Genomic DNA, 20,378 nt, shown 5'->3' on the forward strand with positions numbered 1-20,378 from the left:
CAACCGAGTCACTCAAGGCAATCACAGGCAAAACACGATACATCACTAAATGATAACTTTATGAACACTTGAAACTAAATTTCAGCACACAAATTAACAAATTTAAAACAAAAAAAAGTTTAATTCGCTGTCGAAAAATACACAGCAAAAGAAAAACAGGTCAGCTTTCAAGCGCAGCCTACTGTGTCATTCTGACCGGAGATAGTACCAGAGCTGAGCCAAAAAGTTGAGCACCTTTCTTCGGGACCTTTCGTGAATTTGAAGACTCGCGAACCTTGCAAATCACAAAATTGACTAATGCTGCCCCTATGGAGTGTCGGCGATATCAGGAGTTAAGCGATTCAAGGAATGATGATATCGATGACGAGGTCTTTCAGACTGCACTTCCAGAAATACAACCGAGACGCACCGTGGAAAGCCTGATGGAAGCTCCCAATCGCCCCAACCCAGTCGGGCATATCGCAGCCGTCTCGGTTCTGCGATTGGTGGTGGAAAGGGAGTCTTCCCCGCACCCAGGTTATCACGAGCTGTCCGGGCCATGGTGAAGTGAATCCTATGGTTACTAAACTTCAGACGAATAGACGCACCGTAGGAACGGACGATAGGACTTCTCAATCGGGACGCAGAGTAAAAAGCATTTTGGAAGCCCTCGGTTCCTCCAACTCAGTCGTGCCGATCCTAGCCAGCGTTCATCAATGTCGTCCCGGCCCTGAGCTTAGATGTGGATCGGGGGTCTTCCAGCTTGCTATGTCAGGCAAGTATAAACACGTTTTTGAACTTTCGCTGCCTGATGTCGGTTCAAATTTCAGCACTCTGGATGTCGCCGATCGTGGAAACGTTTCGTTATCACCTGTTACTTGGAACCCGGAACGCGCCGTAGAAAGCATTGTGGAAGCCCCCAATCCCTCCGACCCAGTCCTGCCGTCTGCCGCCTACGATCTTCATAGTCGTTCCGGGCCTGTGGTTGGATGTGGAGAAGGGGTCTTCCAATCCACTCACTATGGAGAGTATCCGCATGGTAATGTTAATGGCTGTTCGCTGCCTGATGTTTCCGTGATTTCCAGGAATAACGTCCAACCTCGTGCTACCATATGTCATAAACAAGACGTCATCGTTTATTACCATAACATCGGTGGAATGAATTCTGGTCATCGTTCTAACCGAGACTTGGCTCGATTCTCGAACTCTATCCAGCCAGGCGTTTGGACGCGAGTATGAAGTATTTCGCTACGACCGAAATCCTAAAAACAGTCGGAAATATAATGGAGGTGGTGCTCTTGTGGCAGTCCGTTCCAGTTTGAAGACGAGAGCTGTAGAAAATGACGCGTGAGACTGTGTGGAACAAGCATGGGTTGCCGTTGAACTGAGTGATCGCACACTGTACTTATGTGCGGTGTACATTGCTCCTGACCGTGTTCGTGACAACGAACTTATCGAAACCCATTGTCGGTCCGTTTTCGCCGTAATGGAAACTGCAACTCCAGTTGATGAGATAATTGTTCTGGGTGACTTCAATCTAGCTGGTGTTTCGTGGAAACCATCTCACAGTGGCTTTCTCTATACAGACCCTGTACGCTCTGTATTTCATACAGGATCAGTTAGCCTTCTCGATAGCTATAGTGCAGCAACGCTATCTCAAATCAATGACGTAGTTTACGAGAGCAATCAAAGCTTAGACCTCTGTTTCGTTAGCGCTCAGGATACTGCTCCAGTTATCTCCATGGCACCTTCTCTACTAGTAAAGCAAGTTCCTCATAATCCTCCTTTGGTTGTCATTGTCCAAGATAGTCACGTTCGGGATTTTGAAGACATTTCCACAAAAAAACTGATCATACTCCTGGACCCTGATAACGTTGAAACCGCTGCGCAAACTTTTTCACATGTCTTGGCGTATGTCATTGACAGACACGTTCCAAAGAGAGTTCACCGAAAAGGGTCACACCTTCCTTGGCAGCTGAGCCAATTGCGAAAGTTGAAATCAACCAAGCGAGCGGCACTAAGGAAATTCACCAAGTATCGTACGCTGTCGCTGAAACATCATTACGTTAGGCTCAATCATGAGTTCAAGCGATATCAACGTGGGATTCAGAGTAAACTCAAGTCACACCCGAAGTCCTTCTGGAATTACGTTAACGAGCAGCGCAAAGAGTCTGACCTACCATCGTCAATGATTTTCAACGAAGAAGTTGCTTCCACCTCCCAGGAGATCTGTCGCTTGTTTTCAGACAAGTTTGCCAGCGTATTCTCTGATGAGATATTAACCGACGACCACGTTACCCTAGCAGCTAGTAATGTACCACTCTCCGGTCAAGCGTTGGGTGCAATTGACATCGACGTCGAGATGATTTCCACTGCCGCACAACAACTTAAGTCGTCCTTCAACCCAGGACCCGATGGTGTCCCATCAGTATTTCTGAAGAAGCATATCGCCAGCTTGCTGACACCGTTGCAGCATCTATTCCGCATGTCCATCTCGAGTGGTATATTTCCATCTTGTTGGAAATTTGCACATATGTTTCCTGTTCACAAAAATCGTTGAGGTCACTTTCGAAGTTGTTCGAGTTAGTCATCATGGAGCCCCTGCTCTCTCATTGTAAGCAGTATCTAAGTAGTGATCGACACGGCTTCGTTTCCGGTCGTTCTACTACCACTAATCTACTTTGTCTGACATCATATGTCACGGAAAGCATGACAGAACGGGCTCAAACAGACGTCGGCTGCATTCGATAAACTGAACCATGCAATGGCGATTGCTAAGTTAGATAGACTCGGGGTAAATGGCAACCTCCTGCGATGGTTTCGCTCTTATCTCAGTGATCGCCAGCTGATGGTAACCGTTGGTGAATGTCAGTCTGCTGCTTACCCAGCCACGTCAGGGATACCTCAAGGAAGTTACCTAGGCCCGTTGATTTTCCTGTTGTACTTAAAATCTATATCCGGATCCGTTCTATCGATGACTGTCACTTCCTCCAATGCCAGCTCGAAGCGTTTGCTAACTGGTGCAACTTGAACCGAATGGAGGTCAACCTCGCGAAGTGTTCAGTTATCACCTTCTCTCGCAAGAAGGAACCGATCATGTTCAATTATGTACTTCAGGAAACAACTATCAGCCGTGTCAACCACGTAAAAGACCTGGGAGTTATTCTGGATTCCCAGTTAACGTACAAGCAACACATCTCGTTCATTGTCGACAAGGCGTCAAGATCTTTGGGTTTCATTTTCAGGATTACGAAGATTTTTTCCGATATATATTGTCTCAAATCGCTTTACTGTTCCCTGGTGCGGTCCACCCTGGAATATTGCTCTGCAGTATGGAACCCCAGCTATAACAATGGTGCTGAAAGAGTTGAGTCCGTTCAGCGTCGATTTCTTCGATTTGCTCTGAGGAAGCTCTACCCAGTTATGAAAGTCGATGTCAACTGATTGATCTGGAGCTTCTACGTACTCGAAGAGACACTTCGCGGGCCCTGCTCATCGCGGATAGTTTACAGGGTAGAATTGATTGTTCTACAATCCTGGAGAAGATCAACGTGAACGTCCAACCCCGAGCGCTGCGAAATAACGCTATGTTAAGATTCCCTCAGCATCGCACTAACTATAGCATGAACGGTGCTATAGATGGCCGTCAACGTGTGTTAAATCGAGTTTCTTCAGTGTTCGATTTCAACCTGACACGAGAGATGCTACGCCGGTGCTTTTCCCGTATTTCGATGCCAGACACCATTTTGGAATACAAGATGGCGACCATCGGGTCAAGAAAAACTGTCAAATACCCTACAATATGGCTATTTCCAGATAGGGAACAACGTGTAGAGGCCGGAAATCGATGCCAGACACCATTTTGGAATCCACGATGGCGACCATCGGTTCAATAAAAACTGTCAAATATTCTACAATATGGGTATTTTCGGATAAGGGAGTAAGGTGTAGAGGCCAGAGGGAGCTCCCTTAGCTCAGTTGGTAAAGACGCAGCTACAAAGCAAGACCATGCTGGAGGTGACCGAGCTCGATTCCCGCTCCGGTCTAGGAATTTTTCGGGTAGGAAAATATCTCGACTTCCCTGGGCATAGAGTATGATTGGACTTGCCACACAATTATACTAATGCAAAAATGGTACAGGCATCGAAAGCTCTCAATTAATAACTGTGGAAATGCATCTAGAACACTAAGCTGAGAGCACGCAATAAGCTAATATGCGATATGCAATAAGCTTGAAACGCGAAGAAGAAGAAGAAGTGCAGAGGCCGGAAATCGATAATGTAGGGCATTTGACATTTTTTCTTGAACCGATGGCCACCATCTTGGATTCCAAAATGGCATCTGACATCGATTTCCGGCCTCTACTCTCTATCCGGAAATATCGATATAGCAGGGTATTTGACAGTTTTTCTTGACCCGATGGTCGCCATCTTGGATTCTAAAATGACGTCTGGCAATGATATCCGGCCTGTACACGTTGTTCCCTTGCGGAAAATACCCGTATTGTAGGGTATTCGACAGTTTTTCTTGAACCGATTCCAAAATGGTGTTTGACATCGATTTCCGGCCTCTACACGTCATAACTTTTCCGGTTCCTGTTCTCACATTGCACAGCAGCATCTTATATGGGCAAGCTTTCGAGACATAACATATTAAGGAAGTTCATGTGCTCACTAGCGCCGTGTAGTGAGAGAGTTCTGAAATAATATGATAATCATACGAAAGGGCTTAGTCACCTGAACAACTTTGCTCAAGACAGTAACCTTCTATATGGCCAGGTTCTCGAGATACAGCTTATACCGGAAGTTCCCTTGCACGCTAGTGCCGCGTAGTGAGAGAGTTTTGAACTAGTATGACCACCATCCAAAAAGAAAAGATCACCTGAACAACTTTGCTGAAGATAGTAACCTTCTATATGGCCAGGCTCTCGAGATACTGCTTATGCAGGAAGCTCATGTGCACACTAGCGCTGCGTAGTGAGATAGTTCTGAACTAATACGGCCTTCATTCCAAAGGACTTGGTCACCTGAACAACTTTGCTATTGACAGCAACTTTCTGTGTGGGCAGGATCACGAAATATTCTAACTTGGGTCCAACGTTCCATATATTATAACGTCCGTCATAAGTATTATAAAAGTGAAGCGCCTCTAGCGGCGTAGTTCCCAATTAAACCTGAATCCAATGACACAGGCTTGTTTGTCTATCCTAGTACAATAACTTTATCGAAGACAGTGTAGCTTTATGTATTGAAATAAATGAGATAATCCCCCACAGCCCCCATTAGTGAAAATCCCATAAGCTGTGGATATCCTTATTCGCGGATAGCCCGGCAATAAGGATTCCTGACTGTATGTCAGAAGTGGAAAGCAATAATGATATAATCTTCTTCCTTTTTTCATGACAAGCAACCCGTGCGAAACAGCTCACTCGGGGCGGTAGAAGGAAACGAGCGAATTGTCGGCAAGCTGCTTCACGAAGTAAAGCCGAAGATGATACACGTGCGTTGATGGGATTTTTTTTTGTTATGTCTTTTCCCGATTCAGATCAATTCATGTCTTCATCCGTGTATATTGCAACAAAGCAGGCAAGCAATATATCATTATCCTTCTACCACTCTGATCGAGCAATGTTACAGAGCGAGTTTGTCATGGTAGTCGTAGTAACCGTTTGGCTGTATCGTTGGTTGCTTTATGTGTTTGCATTCGCTGGTTAGAACAAAGGACTACGTCTTTGTACAATATACTGGGGTGCAAATAAAAAAAAATGTGTGACGTAATAGCAATGTTGACAAAATCAGAAATCAATTGATATTTTTCCGCTCTCATGCGCTCGCAACAAAATATTAAGCTAAGCTAAGAGTTGACTCGACACAAAAATGATTCCATTGCACATCATTTTCGTAGAAAGAGAAAGCATAGTTTGCTATCTCTTTTTAATCTTCACCGATGGCAGACGCGAAGGAACTGCTGCAAGCCGTTATGGAAGTTTCGGTTGCATTCGGGAGTAAAGCAAAAATCATTAAACTCAATCTCACCACCGTTTGGTAAGATTTGCAGTTGGTGAGTTTTGTTAGCTTGATATTCCGAGCTGCGATAATCACAGCTTGCAAAATCAACCGCAGTTATTTGCTTGTTGATTTTTGTCTACGAAAATCAAGCGTGATCTTGGGCGTTGGTGAGATTTGATTTTTTTTCTATTTTCCCAACACTGCGTAATAGTGTAAGGTTTTAAACCACTATAACTTGGCCATTTCTGAATTGATTTTAATTTTTATCAGACCAATTTATTCAGATTTGATGTAAGAATCGTTTGTTATAAATATTACAATAGTTCATCATTGGTGAACTATTGAGAGTTTACCTAAACGTTTTGACCGTTATCAACCAATCACGTTCTTGCATGCTATGGGTATCGAGAGGCCAGTTGGAGACGATGACCAGTGATTCCACATATACAGATTAATCTGTAATCATACAAATTTTTCTTAATATTTTGATAAGATATATGTATATACAGATTACAGATTTTGAGGAAATATACAAATTTTATAAATTTCTCAAATAAATGGAAAGTATTTTTTATTATTTATTATATTTATTAATTCCGATAAACAATTCTTCCTTTTGAGCAGCTTGTATTCACTCTTCGAGCACCAAACTCAAATCTCATTTTCACTAATTAAAATATTATTGATTTATCTTCGATAATATTGAAAGTATATCTGATTTTCAGATGCATCCCGATCATTCTATCCTCCTATGCATTCCTATCACCCGATTGATGACCTTGACAAATCAAGCTGAACTTTGCATTAGGTCCGAAGTAACATTGACAGATTCTCTTCGTCGACTTTCTCTTTGTATCCCGAATGTTATTTCGATTAGATGAACTGGAGATTTATTGAAAAATATAGAAAACGTCATTTTGAAAAATTAAGCGAGATTAAAAATGGCCGAATTCCTATTCAAACTTGGTTCATTGCCCCTAGTGAACAATTAGGCGAAGTTTCATGGAATTCGGAGAGGTTCAATATAAAATTTGTATATTTTTTCGCTATTTGGACTGCAATTGATCTATTCTCACCATAATAATGCGTGATCTATTCTCACCAATCATGGCCTACGGGAATTCCATTTTCCATAATTCTAACCGAACACACCATAATAGGAACGTATAACCATGACTGGTACATCTACCCCATAATGTAACTGTTACTTGTCACACAATATTGCACAGAAAAAGCTTATGTTATGCAATTGATTGCAATGACTTGCGTGAACACCCCGTAAGTCGAAAATAAATTCTCGTCTACAAGCTATGATTAGTAAGTTCATAGGAATCAAACTCTGGAACACGTAATAATTCTTCTTCTAGGCTATTTACGCTTGTTCTGCGAGCGTTTTGCCGGCTCGCAGCTCACTGTTCTGGATGCACTTCCGCACAGAGAGCTTTCTATGCCAAACAAGGCATTAAATTGCATATTGTGCGGCAAGCACAGTGGTAGGGTAATGATTCCATACACTGCCCCCCTCCACATTTTGCCCACTTGCTGAATCCTTATTTTTTCAAAGAATTTCAAGCAAACTGATGTGAGCTTTATTCGTGAAATAATTAAATTTAAGGTATTTTTGACCCATGCGAACTGCATCATAAAATAAAACTGAATAAAATATCTTACTAAACATATTTCAATAAAATTGCCTTGAGATGAGGGTTCGAGTTTTTGATAAATGACTAGAGCAGTTGAAATTAGTTTAGAGGAAATGTAGTTAACTTTCAGACCCTCAAGGTCAATAGACACCCCATTCCAATTCAAAATATTCAAAAAATTTCAGATCCGTTAAAGCTCAATAAAACTAAAGGAGTTTGCAGTTTTCCAGATCGATGATAGTTTTGGCGTTTTTCAGTATCAGTCGTTTGGGGTTTGAGAGTTAATAAGCTAAGGACACATATGTTAACCTATGCTCATTTTATTAAATATAGTCCACTTTCAATGTTCTAACGTGGATCCCGATTATTAGATTAAGGATGTTATGGATCCTGATTTTTACACGTGATCCAATTTTCGCCCAGGGAAAATTTTGTCTTTTTGAATATTTCCTCTCACAGACATCAGAATCTATTACCTACCACTGAAAAAACGGGACGGCACCTCTGGCTTCATATTATAAGTCCCACCTACTTGGAGAATTATGCTCTAAGACGGCATGCCAAGCCCCGCTCCAATGTTAATACGAAGTGGGCGAAATTTGCATCCTGCGGTGGGCGAAAATAGGATTTGTAGAGGCGAAATTAGGTACCAAAACACACATCGAAAATTATTAAAATAATGATGTTAAACTCAATTTTAAAATGCTTTTATAACTGGAATCAGTACACGCAAACCAAACATGCCTAGGGAAGACGACAAAATTTCCAACTCGAAACATTTCGTCTACCTAGGCTACCTGAGGCCCCGTTAATTGCTATCACCCTAATAAACGAATCTGCACGTTGCGCATCTTCATATTTTTATTTATTTGTTGACATTCAAATTAAACCACCGCATTCGAATCAACACAATGCAGTATCAAAATAAAACTAATTCCCCCGTTCGATTTCGGTTCAGCCAAACTGAAGCCCATTATCTCCCATGTGCCTGATAAGATCACAACAATGCGTTGCGCGGCTCTACACCACTGTCAGGTCAGCTTTCTTAAATAATTCACGAAGGACAGACCAGTATCACCCGTGTATTGACGAATCAACTCAATCAGCTTCTAGTAGTTATCCACCAGAAAGTTCAAGGCCTATGCAGTTCCAGTCCGCCTCCAGGTTCACTCACTTCTTCAGCTTAGTTACATTTCATTCTCTTACAATATCCGCTCGTGGATATCTTTTCTTTGTTTCACGCAGCTCGTTTCGTGGAAGAACGTGCAGCAATGCATCCCTATAATTTGCAACGATTGCATCTTGAAGCCTTCATGTGCCACCGTTTAAGAGCAGACCGATCAAGAGAAGAACGACGGCCTTACATAACGTTGCAGTTCGTGTAAAATTAGCGCAAGAATCGTCATAATTAACCTGGAGGGCGCCGTCACACACAATTGGCAAACACGGCTTGAAACAGCATTTACAAGCATATTTAGTAGCACCAGCACTATTATCACTATATCGATCAGACGTGAATCATACACACTTGATAGCATCACATAAACGGAAAAAAAGTCGCCACTACCCGCTGTTCATCTTCCCATAACGTTTATAACATATACGGCAAGTGGAAGCAAGAGCAGAAAGTAGTATCAACAAAAATAAATCGCTCTGCTCCCGATTTCCGCACATGGCACATCGCACTATGCCCGTCAGTCTACAAGCAAACCTTTCCTCTTTCTTCGAGCAAATAAATATCAAACACCAGCCTAGAACTTCTATCACTCACACTCGTGGTGTATCAGCGCGCAATCGCGAAAACCGTAACGGGCGAGGTCGGGAAACGCGTCCGCATCCGACGAGAGCCACTCAACGACTACCGGAATCAATTCAGCATTGCCGGTCACGATCTCGCGAACGATTGTTGTGGACCGAACAACTGGGAAGCATCACTAAAGCCAAGACCCAAATTCCGGTTGGTTCTATGAAAGAAAAACATTTCGACAGTGAGCAGGCATAAGGGCCTATGATCGATTCTCTTCATTGATTTTCTCTTTAATGTACTACAGCTAAGTAATTTTCTGAAATTTGTTCAATACAGTGCTGTAACAGGATGTATTGGCTATTAGAAGCAAAGCAGAAGCAAAAGAGAAAATCGACTAAGACAATCGATCATTGCAATTAGGCCCTTATGAACGCTCACTGTCGATTTATTAAAACGCGAGTTCGATGATTCATCGTTCTTTCTTCTCAGGCTCCAGTGTTGCCACATTTTTTTCAATTTCAATTTAATATTTTTAAATTAATAAAATCTTTTTAATCTGTATCCGGGTGACTAAAATCTGTAAACAAATTCTGTATAATTTTATTGTAACGGTTCAAGGCCAGGATCTACGTAAATTTCCTCAATTCCACAATTTGGAAAACAGTTCAAACTCCAACTCTTGATAAATGGTTGTAATCTTAAGACCTGAAAGACCTCGAAACAAATATGATTAGAATTTTTAAGTCCAAACTAAAGCTCCATAAATACCTAAAAAACCTACTTCTAGTTGAAAATCTTTTGTAAAAAATAACGATAATATTTTCATTTTCATTTTGCAGCGTTTGGTGGAGCAATGGGAGCGCAAGTCAATCCAAAGCCGAGGATAAAGGACGGGTAATGGCTGAATAGTCTATGCGGACCACTTGAACGCCATGGGAAAAGGAAGGGATTGAAGAGGCCGGTTATTGGGGGGTTTTGAGGAAATGAAACATAGTGATGCTAAATGTAAAGAAACCGAAAATCCATCTCCCACTGATTCATCCTTTTAGAAGATGAACCAGCATGCGGCTGAAAATCTTCTAAATAGAGAAAAAAAAATAAATTGATTCATCCTTTCACATAGGGGAATTTACGTATTCTCGTCAATCTAAGCAGCGTCTGCACTTCTACTAGCATTTTCTCAGCGTCACGCACATATATGATGTGTCTGTTTGTTTACATTCATCTGCTGCTTGCTTCTCTATCCATTCCAATCGACAGAATTTTTCAAAACGTTTTGAAAGCGTTTTTACAACGCTCCAAACTTCTCAGGTGAGTGTGACTATTGTCGGCAGTCTCTTTTTCTTCGGCAACCTTCCCATTAAAACTGCGTGTTAACCAGCTGTTCTATTATCGGCAACTCGAAATCAACCTCATTTTGTAGTGCGTATGCTTTATTTGAAGAAAAATGTAGCATTACTGGATTGCTCGATCGTTCAAATATAATCAGATTGAAGCTGAAAGGCTAAACAATCATTTGGACACATTCAGGGAAGTGCGTTGATGGGAAAACATAGTGAAATTAACGTTTAAATTTTGGTTGCCGAAAACAGTCAATGGGTGCCGAAGCCAACATTTACCCTATATACCAAATTGATATTTTAAAGCAATAATCAAAATAAACAGACAATACATGAAAAGGCTAGTTGCCAGTTGCTTTAAAGGCTAGTTGCCTCCCTAAGCGGACCCTCCGCATCCTAACTCTTATGTTAATAAACTTAATGCTACTAGGCTGTCTAAATTTTCTTATTTAAGTTCGTTTGATGATTATGATATCTCTAGTCTAATTTAATAAATGGAGGCGAACCAGCCCAAGGCTGAAAGCCTCCCTAATAAAGATAAATTAATTAATTAATTAATTTAATAAATAATTGAAATCTCTAATCTACCTACCATGCTTTATTAGGTACCTGCACTTATGAATGTAATCTAAAATTTAACGTGTTTCAAGTTGTTTTCGACTTTTATTTTTATTTAATATATATTAGTTCGTCCCAGGTGACACCTTCAAGTGACTAAAATGCTTCACTTTGAAGTTAGTTTCCTAGCTGATTTTTAAATTACATAGGGTATATGCTTCAACTACGCTCACATGTTTCCAGTATGTCGCACCACAATAATACGTATGGTTATGTCACAATAGAAGCACACCACAGTGGAAAACCCGAGCCATAGTTCAAACACAGAGAGGGGAAGCTCAGTAATCCTCATCGCATGCTCATGACGCTATTCTGTCACGGCATGAGCCAACGATGCCGGACCTAAACCAACCGTCTCCAACGCTCCACTATGAAGCATAAGATTAGGCCCGCCCACCAACGTCCAGGTTAAAAAACTAGCCAAGGGGAGGGTTGTATAAAATAACGATAATATTATCTCATAATTTGCTATTTTTTGCAAGTTCGAGATTTAGTAACTCCGTAATTCCCCAATCAATTTCCATGTTTGATTTTTAATTTTCTCAAAATCACGTAATTTATAATTTATTTAAGAATTTTTCAGATTGATAAGATGTTCAACTTGCTTGGTGTTGCTGGAACTTTTTCAGGATTATTTGCCCACAAATACAAGAAAAATTGCTTTGAGCTAGTTTCATCTGTATTTTCAAAACATTGAATTGTCTCTTCGCATCTCAAACTTAAATCAATCAGTGCTGGGTTGCTCAAATGGCTGGTTTACCGATTTGTCAAAAATTCGAAAACCAATAATTGAATTAACCATTAAACCGGTCACCATATGACGTGTTCAATTAACCAATAAAAATTTACACTTATATCATTTTCAACATAATAAAAACATCTGATGTATGATTACCGAAGATATTACATGGATACAAATGTTGTTCATTTAAATAATATAGGTAATATAAATGTTTATAAAGATTTTACTCGAAACAAATGCAACACTTTCTGTTGTGTATAACTTTTCATTGAATGGGTAAAAATTGATGAAATTTTGAGTAGCACTGGTTTAGAGTGTAATGTGCAAAATCTCGTCACAATCTGTCAAGTGGTTATAGAGATGGCTTCCAAAGTTCCAAGCGAGAAGTGATTCGACAAAAACAAAATATGGGAGCGGTCGTGGAAAATCCAGGCCAGTCCGAGGGGGGCGACACATCTAAATCTCAAATCTAGATGCTCAAAAAATCTCACACTAGCGAATAAATCTTCGAAAAATCTACATTCATTTCTTGCATCTACTTGCATCGCGCATCATCTTTTTGCAGGAAATCTTCAAAATCGTAATAAATCTTCTTTCTATCTACTCAGTGTACGTGCAGCTAGCCACAGCAAAACACAATATTTCCTGGATCGTAGATAGAGTCGTCCCCCTCGGGCCAGTCCCACAGTTTGGAATTGACAATTCGACCGTGGACACCCAGGCAACCCAGCGGCGAGCTGGCAGAGGAAGAAAAGCCAATTCCACTGACCCCGTGAACGCAAGAAAGGTAAGGAATTACTTCAAGCGCAATCCGAACCTTTCGATTCGGGACGTGGCCAAGAAGGTCAATTCTTCCGTCTGGTTCGTCCAGCAGACAATGAAGCGAGCCGAGACTATATTAAAGCCGACGCCAAGCAGATTCCCGGCCTGGAGTTTTTCGTCGGTAAGTCCCGTCTGAATGTTCCGGAGAAGAAGAGGGTCGACTAATTTGCCAAGAAGTACTTAGTGTGGCAGGTGATCTCAGGGTGCGGTAAATTCAGCAAGCCGTACATAACGACCGGCACCGTCAACGGCCAAATATATAAAGAAGAATGCCTCCATAAGCGCCTGCTGTCCTTTTTCCGGTCCCACGAAGGTGAAACCATAGAGGTAACTTTAAGACTAGTAGGTCCCGAAGAAACGTGCTCAACTTTTTGGCTCAGCTCTGGCACTCTTTTCGGTCTCAAGCTAATCGATTCACCCTTCGAAATATAGGAAAATCAACTAACCTCTCATTTTGTCTGTCAACCTTTCATAGCGAATCAAAACAAACATTGTGTAGTACTAGAATGCTTGGGACCAATAGGCTAGTCAAGTAGTTAGCCAATTTAAAATCGTTAGTTTCCACCGGTTGGTGAAACTCTGTTTTGGTCGGATCTGGCATCTCCTTACAACAACATGATCGCACAATTAATCAAAAAGACGAGCGCCCAAACAGGAAGATACCACAATTAATGGGTAGAAGAGCCCGCTCTTTATCCACGAAATGTTATCACCAGGAAGTTGGCATTCCCACTCTCACCTTTCAAATCACTTCAATCGGGTGCTCTGTTGGAGCCTTCCTGCTCTTTTATATATGCATTAAAATGTATATTTATATGTTATATATAATGATTTATCACTTATGGAGTCGATTGTTATCTGCCTAAGTTGATTTTTAACATAGAAGCTTAGATGCATCAGTGAAGGGTAAGGGAAAGGATAGTCAAAGGTTGACATGCAGAATCAGAAGGGCAAACATACTTTTGAATATAAAAACCAATCAATGATCCATAACAAATTTAAAAACGCTCCAGGACCCAAATGATCCATAAAATCCCAGTGAAAATCCCTTAAAATGTGTGAATGATCCATCAAAAATATCAATATGATCCATATTTTCAGTCAAATTTAGCAACACAATTGTAAAAATGTACCGCGCTAAATATCTAATAAAAAAGCATTGAAATTGTAAGAATTACCCAAACACATATTGCAAATATTCCATAAAACATTCAGCAATGTACCTTAAACTAATGAAAGTAATCCATAAAAAATTAGGTTTGCGCTCTTAAAAATATAGGCATGGTCCATAAATTAGACATATACTGTTCATGTTTTGGACACTAACTTTTTGATTTTGTTCCATAAACCTTGAAATGATGTTCCATTGTTTTTTTTTTGTTTTTTTTTAGTTAGAAGTGCGAAGCGACGGGTAAGCGTCTAGAATTAGCTTCCATAAAAAGCTTCTATAATAATCTTCTTAACACTCTGAACACGATGCCTCTGGTCAAATGTGTAACGGAAATCTTGTAATGTTTGAAAAATCATAGCTCAGCTATATATTGACGAATTTTAAATCTATGGGCGCTTCTTGAAACATAAGACTATTTATTCGGTATGAATGGGTTCAAAATCTATTGATAAATTGCTGAGTAATGATTTTTCAAACATTACCAATTTGCCTTACACATTTTACCGATTGCATCGTGTTCGGAGTGTTAAGAAGCATCCTAGTGAATATTGTTTTAGAACCTTCTTTTAGATGCTTATCTTGATATTTTTTAAGGATCATTCATACTTTTTAAGAGATTTACTGCGATGTTTTATGGATCATTTGGAAGTTTTTTAAAGAACGTTTTTCAATATTTTATGGATCGTTTTATCAATTCTAAAGATACATACTTAGGGCTGCCAATCAGAAGTCGATTGAATGCGCATGTTTAAATATCGTTGATCCAGATACCTAGATGGTGCTACCTATTTTACCTTTTATGTGACACCAAACATCTTATACCCCGTTCACATTACAGGCTATATCACGTAATATAGGCTGTCTTGCAATGAGCCCTCATACATAGGATTTCCAGTGAAAACTAGATGTATGAGTGCTCATTGCAAGACAGCGTATATCACGTGATATACGCTGTAATGTGAACGGGGTATTAGAAGCTAATAGTCGTTTTCTTCTTATTCAGGTTCACTCGTCACCTGGAATGAACGCTCGGTGTATCATAGATTTCAAATGGTTAGTAATATCAAACAGTGTTACATACAAACGAAAGAGGGATACAACCAGGATTGGTTTTTTTATAAACATCAAACTGTCCAAAATTGGACCCTGTCAACCAACGGCGCCTGCACGGTAATGTGGGCCATCAGGTGCATCGGTTGCGAAGTGAAGTTCTTCGCAAACTGAAGCGACAGATTTCTCAATGTTTCAACTTAATCCTAACGTAAACTTAATGCTATTACCCATATGCCCGTCCACACTCGAAACCTGACCCTCACACAAAATCCACGCCCGGACATACACGAGAATATGGGTATACATCTTCATTATTGCAACTATGGGTAATCATCGAAATTACTTGCATTTTACTAAGGCACTTTTAAGTAAACTGAAAATAACCTCTCATACTCGAAATGTGCCCTATACGCTCTCTGATCAAAGCGCAGGGACTATGATAGACAAGTGGCTTTCAACTAAATCTTATTTAAGTTAACTTAAATTTTGTTTGTCTTTACCTGTGCTCAATTAAAAATCTATAAAACGGCAAACGATTTAATTGAATGAATGAAATGTCAATTTTATTGCTTCATTGTAGCATATTAAACTCCAAATAGAACGGATTTAACCTCATGTAAACGACATATAGTTCTAGTTATAGTTTTCAAAACATTCATTATTCTTTGTCCTCTTTTCCTTCGAGAAATTCGGTTTGGTGCAAAACTGACACAACTCAAAATCTATGAATTTCCACAATCAACGTTTGAAAAATTGGGTTTTTAAAAAAAAATTCTGCATTTCTGTCTGAATAGTCTGTTGCAGTCATCCTCACCCACTATATTCATCACATTGATGTGAGCTCCGCCGAAATTCGTGATTGTTGCCCCGTGGTATAAATACATATTTCTGCAAATTTGAAGTAAAAACTATGATTACAAATATGTGGCATCACTGCTCAAGCGTGTGGCTTAACGTTAGGCGTAGAGGCGTAGAGCATGACTTTGATGTGGTTCAAATCCGTGTTATTAACCGTTACTCAGTGGTTCGCGTATTGAAATGTAAGTAACAGAGACTAACGTGGGCTGCACTGAAAACGAAACTAACTCAGAGAGTGAGTAACTTTTACTCAGTTATAGGTAACAGTTACTCATTGGTTGGAGAAATTACTGAAAGCGTAGGTTACTCAGAGCATAAGTACACTATACGCTTTCAGAAATTAATCCATACGAATGAGTAAAAGTGACTCACTCTCTGAGTGAGATTCGTTTTCAGTGCAGTTATGAAGCTGGTTCGTGTCATGCGGTAGATGTTTGTAGACATCTGTGTTCAACTAGCAGCATCGCTTAACTGCAACACTAAAACTTGTGGTGTGTAGAAAAAACATTAGATAGAAAACAGAATCTTATGCACGGACGATGAAACCAACTCAAAAGTGAGTTGCATTCGACGCAATTTTGCCAAAAATCAATTTACTCAAAAACGAGCTGAATTTTCTGAGATTTTCCAAGAAAAACTTCTCGAATATGAGGAAAATGAAAATAGGTTTCACTTATTCTATTAGTAACATTTTCATCGATTTTCTTCACTTCCGAGATGTTTTTCCTGGAAAAGCTCTGAAAATTGTATTCACTTTTGACAAAATTCAGTCGAATTCAACTCACTTTTGAGTCGTTTTTTCCCCCGATTTGTTTTCCGTACTGAGTACCAATGCTACCGACGCCAGGGAGGCAGCTCCCACACCTGGACCATACCTATCGACCCATCAATTCATGAACCGGGAAGCAACGGCTTTACTTCCCTTCCGAAGGAAGGCGTGATCAAAGAAGTTATGCCTTAGAAAATCCCGGCGGCGCCGACTGGGATTGAATCTAGGCCTGCTGGGGTGAGAGGTAATCATGCTTATCACTACACCACCGGCACCGCTATTTTGAGTCGGTTTCATCTTCAGGGTATCACTTAACAATTGATAGTAAGAGCAGAAAGTAGCACAAACAGGAAGACACGATTATGAAACATGATTACTATTTTCTTTGGATTTAATGTTTTCGTCTTGTAAAAAAAGAGGACAGATCCCCTAAACCTGATATTTGACTATCCCTGAAACCAACTCAACTCGTCATTTAAAAAACCGTTTCGGTGCAATCTTTTTCAATTACAAACTTTAATGTGATTTAAAGTTGTCATTAGTTGGCAAATCGATTGGGACACTGGAAATCTTGGACGGTAGTTACATTCAATTATTGCTTCGAGAGCGTGGTTTGAAGGCTTGGGCTTAAGTCGTGACTTCATTCGCGTGATGAGTAGACTTATGTTCAACCACTACTATCTAGATGCGCATCTCCATAGAGTAAACCTCGTGGAAAGCAACATCTGTTGGTGTGAAAACGATTACGATTACGGGACTAGAAATCATCCTGAATGCGTAAGAGCTGATGATCTCAAATTAGGCAATACCAGCGTCAGCCGCACCCGAACGCAGGTCAAGAAAGGAATAGGTAGGAATGTGTTGACGTGACACTCGCTTTGATGGAAGCCGAGGAGTCCTTTGCACATCCACGAGGAATCACAGGGATGTTGGATAAGAGGATGGGTTTGCAGCAGGGTTCGTTTTGGTAAACGATAAGCTGAATTGGTGTCCTAACGATCATAATATTATAACGCGAAGGAGCTTGGGATTGAATGTCGTAACGGGGCGGAATCCCAGGAATTACGATGGCGGAAAAGTGAATCGCGAACTTTATTTCGAGACGAGTTGAAACACGTTTTACTTTCTACGTTGTTTATAATACTCATTCGTGAAACAAGATGTGTATATGTTTTAAGGTGAGGACATTTTTTGATTCAATGATATAAAATGGTAGGTATGACATCTCTCCCTCTTGTGAATATTTGCTTACTTGGATACAATGCAAAAAGTTAAAGATTTAGTCTTTGTGGAGCTCGAATTGTCCTCGTGGAACGCCATAGGGGCGAATCTACTTCTTTATACTCTTGGCTTGAGGTTAAACCACTCTGCGATACCTCCGGTTGGTTCGGGTTACCTTTTGATTGTGGACACCTTCGATGCCTTTCAGAATCGTTTCGATTTGACGCTGCCAAATCGCAGGAGCAGATGAAACGCCGTACATCAAGCGGTTCGGCCGGTACAGTCCACGATGTGTATTTAGTGTAAGAATCTCCCTATCTTCCTCAGCAACCTCCATTTGAAGATAGGCTTGCACGAAATCAATTTTAGTGAACTTCTGGCCACCTGCCAGTGACGCGAAAAGCTCATCAATAGTTGGCAGGGGATGCTGATCCACTTTCAGATAGGGATTCACCGTCTGTTTGTAATCCCCACAGATACGCACACGGTTGTCAGCTTTTTTTTACCGGCACGATCGGTGTTGCCCAGCTACTGTAGTCCACTTTCGTAAGCACTCCTTCGGATTCCAATTTATTCAGTTCTTTGTCCATTATGGCTCGCAAGTTGAACGCAATCTTCCGGGCTTTCAGGAATACTGCTTGAACATTCGGCTTCAAATGTAGCTTCGCCTGCACTGTCGAAATTTTCCCGATGGAATCCTCGAAAACCGTCGCATAGTTCACGAAAATCTGTTTCAGGCACTCATCGGTATTACAATAACCAATCGCACGATCGATTACGTTCACTGGATCCGGCTTCTTCAAGATGACGTTCCAGTTTACGTTCAATACTTTCAACCACTCCCTGCCCAGCAGTGGATGCTTCGAAGAATCCACCACGTACAACGGTAAGTTAATTCGTACTCTACGGTACTCGACGTCTGCATCAAGGACTCCCAATACACGAATGTCGGTTTCACAGTAACTAACGAGATTCAACGAACACTTCCGCAACTGGACCTCTTTGAAATGCTTACGGAAAAACTGCGAACTGATGATGCTAACGGGGCTTCCCGTGCCGATCTCGAACCGAATTGCAACACCGTTTACCGTGAGCACCAGCCACAACTTCGTATCAACTGATTTGTGTTTAGTGTGCAAATCTCACCGAACGTAAACTCATTCGTATCACCAACATATCCCTTAATATCACTACGCTGTTCAATGTAGTTTGTTTTACCTGCACTGGGTTTCGTTCCTGAGCCTCCGGCATGGGTCTTGCCCGCGGAAGCCTTCTTCATACAAACCCGCTCAAGGTGCCCTTTAATGTTGCAGTACGAGCACACGGTATTTTGATGTTTGCATGCCTTAGCTAGGTGCGATTTGTCCCCGCACCGATAGCAGTATTTTGCTCCCGCGGATTTGCCAGCAGTTGTAGAATTTCCACCCCCTTTCTTATTGAAAACCTTACCTCGTAGGTGTTGAACAGCGTTTACTTCCGATTTCGAAATTGTGCCAGCAATTTCTGCTCCACCCTTCTGTGACAGCTCCATGCTGACAGCAATGTCCCTGGCTTCGTTCATTGTCAGGTCCCTTCGTTCTAGAAGACGTCCTCGAATATCATTCCGCTTCAAGCCGAACACTAGCTGGTTCCTCAGCGCTGTGTTCAGATAGTTACCGAAATTGCAGGTAACAGCAATACGACGAAGAGCCACAAGGTATTCGTCGATGGTCTCGTCCGGGGAAGTGGCATTCTTGTCTCCCTGACGACGGCACTTGAAGCGAAAGTTTTCGCTAATTTCCAGCGGCCTTGGGTCGAAATGCTGCTCGAGGGTATCTACGATCACTGGATAGGTTTTGGTCCGGGGATTGTCCGGCGCAATCTTGTCGCACAATGTCTCGTATGTTTCCGGCCCCATTAAATGGAGCAGCAGGTTCCGACGTAGCTTCTCGTTATCTACTGCGTAAATGGTGAAAGCTGTTTCGAGTCTTTCTACCCATCTAGACCAGCGTGTTTTCTTCCGGTCGTACGCATCAATGTGGAAATTCGGTGGCAGATTTCCACCAGCAGCAGCAGGAACAGGATCCGGATTCGGATTCGCCATCCTCGTCGCCAAAACTGTCGTAACGGGGCGGAATCTCAGGAATTACGATGGCGGAAAAGTAAATCGCGAACTTTATTTCGAGACGAGTTGAAACACGTTTTACTTTCTACGTTGTTTATTTAATACTCATTCGTGAAACAAGATGTGTATATGTTTTAAGGTGAGGACATTTTTGGATTCAATGATATGAAATGGTAGGTATGACATTGAACCCACGGTCTTCTGCTCAGTAAGCAAAAACGTTTACCACTAGGTAAACGAGCTCCTTTTGAATCATCCAGTTGCTGTTATTACCATGTAGTCATGTTAACAAATAAAACGATT

At 41.1% G+C, this 20,378-nt stretch overlaps 1 protein-coding gene across 2 annotated transcripts in view; it reads right to left on the reverse strand.

The window, feature by feature from the left end:
• LOC135708791 (NPC intracellular cholesterol transporter 1-like) overlaps window positions 1-9,507 on the reverse strand; it is a 64,719-nt gene extending 55,212 nt beyond the window's left edge. The window contains exon 1 of one of the 2 annotated variants that reach the window (XM_065230937.1): window positions 9,342-9,507. The gene's annotated coding sequence lies outside the window, so the exon portion shown is untranslated. The remainder of the gene's footprint in view (window positions 1-9,341) is intronic. The other variant, XM_065230936.1, reaches the window with a different exon arrangement.
• Window positions 9,508-20,378: the final 10,871 nt, after the last annotated feature.

Source organism: Ochlerotatus camptorhynchus, unplaced genomic scaffold (genome assembly GCF_037179485.1).
Source record: "Ochlerotatus camptorhynchus isolate MF236.1 unplaced genomic scaffold, CSIRO-AGI_Acam_v1.1 ptg000335l, whole genome shotgun sequence".
In the NCBI taxonomy this organism is placed as follows: Eukaryota; Metazoa; Arthropoda; class Insecta; order Diptera; family Culicidae; genus Ochlerotatus; species Ochlerotatus camptorhynchus.